Source organism: Chrysochloris asiatica, unplaced genomic scaffold (genome assembly GCF_000296735.1).
Source record: "Chrysochloris asiatica unplaced genomic scaffold, ChrAsi1.0 scaffold00198, whole genome shotgun sequence".
In the NCBI taxonomy this organism is placed as follows: domain Eukaryota; kingdom Metazoa; phylum Chordata; class Mammalia; order Afrosoricida; family Chrysochloridae; genus Chrysochloris; species Chrysochloris asiatica.
In genome coordinates, this window is record NW_006408716.1 from 4,666,786 (window position 1) to 4,669,520 (window position 2,735).

At 45.9% G+C, this 2,735-nt stretch overlaps 1 protein-coding gene across 1 annotated transcript in view; it reads right to left on the reverse strand.

The window, feature by feature from the left end:
* GRID1 (glutamate receptor, ionotropic, delta 1) overlaps positions 1 to 2,735 on the reverse strand; it is a 1,105,771-nt gene that overhangs the window by 318,802 nt on the left and 784,234 nt on the right. The window lies entirely within an intron of this gene.

Here is a 2,735-nt window from a genome sequence, read left to right on the forward strand (position 1 = left end):
TTCCAAGGAGCAGGTGGTGAGTTTGAACCATCGACCTTGCAATTCAAACTAACCTTGAGGTCAAGCACTTATCCTCTGGTGCCACATCAGGACTTCAAGTATAAACTATTTGGACCATGCAGGGACATTTCCCCCGGGGACTCCTAGCCATAATGCCAAATAGAGAAGTCTGAGGTGATAAGACAGGGGCCACTGATCAGGATACAGGTATCCCCAGAGCGAGCCTCTTGGAGAACCCATTGAAGGAGCGCACAAATCCCAGCAGTGTCCACACCAGCGTTCACATCTTGAGAGGATGGAAGTCAGTGCCCCAAGTACCCCAGAATGGACTCGATCACAGGAGACCAGGGCACAGAATCCACCATGGATGTAGAGAGTGAGCAATTCAACACGATATATAAAAATTCACATCAAAGTTTGAACACTGAGGCTCATGGGGCAATTCCCGCCCGGGACAAAGTGACACACTTGTCAGAGACCATCACCAAATCAAGCTGAGTTTAAGGAAGAGCAGCGCCACTCCACTAGCCTGACTTCGGTCTCCAGTCCCTCTCTACAGTGAATAAGAAAATATTTTTTCCTCAAAGGCAGGGGGTAATCAGAGCAAGACCAACAGTAACTTGATGAAGAGAATCACCCCCCAAAATTGAGGGAAAGAGAGCAGGCATGGAGAGAAGAGAACAATAGGAAAAGCAGATAAAGGAAATATCAAATACATCACAAAGACTTCTCAGTTAGGAAAAAAAGAACTAGGAGTTCAGACAAATATTCTCCACAGTCTCAGAAATGTTACAGATAACATATTCTCTTGAAAGAAAAGCAATCTCACGTACCAAAGACCAAAAAAATACATCATAAAAGAACAAAAGGAGATGAAAAGCAAACGTCTAACCTTAGGAAACAAAGGAATCCACGCATCATGGCTTATGGGTGATTTAGAACCTCCAACCTTTTGGTTAGCAGCCAAGCATGGTATCCAACAGAACCACTGCTCTGTGGGCTGGGAGGTCCACTGCCCTGTCTCATGCTCTGGCTCCTGGTTCCATTACTGCCATTCCTCTGTTACCACAACTATCTCTTAAATCCAGGAAGTTCAACATGCAAGAAACTTGGGGTCAGAAAGACACACTCCATTTGCTGGCTCGTCTTCCTTGATGGTAGTGAGATGTCTCACTGTATACCCAGCGAGAAGGCAAAATTGACCAAAATTTTACAATCACAATCAATTCTGTTAACAACAATCACAAACGAATCGTATAATCCCATTAAGAATCTTCTCCTGCCTTCTTTTACTCAGACTCATTGAGAAAAGACGAAATAAACCCAGCTGTATGGCCCCACCTAGTCCTTTGATGGGAGTTACAAAGATTATAGCTGTTGGTGCTTGGTGGTTGTATGCCGTGGAGTCAATTCCAACTCATAGCGACCCTGTGTATGGTTTCCGAGGTTGTAAATCTTTACGGGAGCAGAAAGCCTTATCTTTCTCCTGTGGAACCACTGGTAGTTTCGAACTGCTGACCTTGAGGTTAGTAGCCCAACTCGTAACCACTACGCTACCAGAGCTCCGGCTCATAGTGACTCTGCATAGGGTTTCTGAGGCTTTAAATCTTTACAGGAGCAGAAAGCCTCCTAGTTCTCCTGTGGAGCAGCTGGTAGATTCGAACTGCTGACCTTGCTGTTAGGAACCCAACTTGTAATCCAGTTAGAAGAGAAAAGCAAGCAAGTCACTGCACCACCGTCACTCACTGCAATCTACTCAAGAGCTAGGACGTAAGTAAAGTTCTCTTTCCACTTGCAGTCAAACCCTCCAGTACACCGTTCCTGCACCCTCCTTAAGTAGACCAAAGGCTTCAGGTGATGCACCAACTGCAAAGACACCTAGACAGCATCTTCACATAAGAACTGTTGATGGCCTCAGCGGTTGAAACAAGCTGTCACTGTCAGCTAGGTACACAGACAGTGCTGTCCTTGTTGTCCCTAGACAATGTCCTAAAACTTGGCACCTCAAATAACTCTTGTATTGATATTTCCACCAGTCGGGGAAGCTTTGCCCAGGAGCCTTTCAATATTGTTTAAATGATTCTTCCTCTTGGCTGTACTTCATAAAAAGTCAGCAGACATTTGGAACTAGAATCCTCTTCCCTGCTGAAATGATGTGTTCTCTGGCAGCCTGCAGGGCTTACTGCTTTGAAATCCGGCTCGCAGTCTGAGAGGATTTCCTGGAGGCCTCTGGACCCTAGTTAAATGAAGTCACAGCCATAGTTCTGTGTAAGTACCAGGAGACAGGGGGCAGGTTTGAAGGCAGGACTCCTCAAACCTTCTAAGGGAAACTGTCTCCTTCTCCTTGCAGGTGAAGCCTCTTGCTTCTGGAGCTCCCACAGATTGTTAATAATAATACCTGTGACTATGGACTGGGCAATTCCATCTGGACCAAGTTACTCATGTCTCTGCGATCTCCATCCAAGAGATCTCCCTAAAATCTCTGGGACTGGAAGGATTGCCAAGGGGCTCATTCTTTTCACCACCTTCAAACAAAGTCATCTTTCACGGGCAATGTGCCCAATGCATAGACTCTATAACAGAGGAAATAATTATCAGCCCCTTGTTGTTGTTGTTAAGTGCCGTTGAGCCGGTTCCGACCCATAGCGACCCTGTACAGGGTTTCCAAGGGTGTAAATCTCTACGGGAGTAGAAAGCCTCATCTTTCTCCTGCGGAGCAGCTGGTAGTTTCGAAC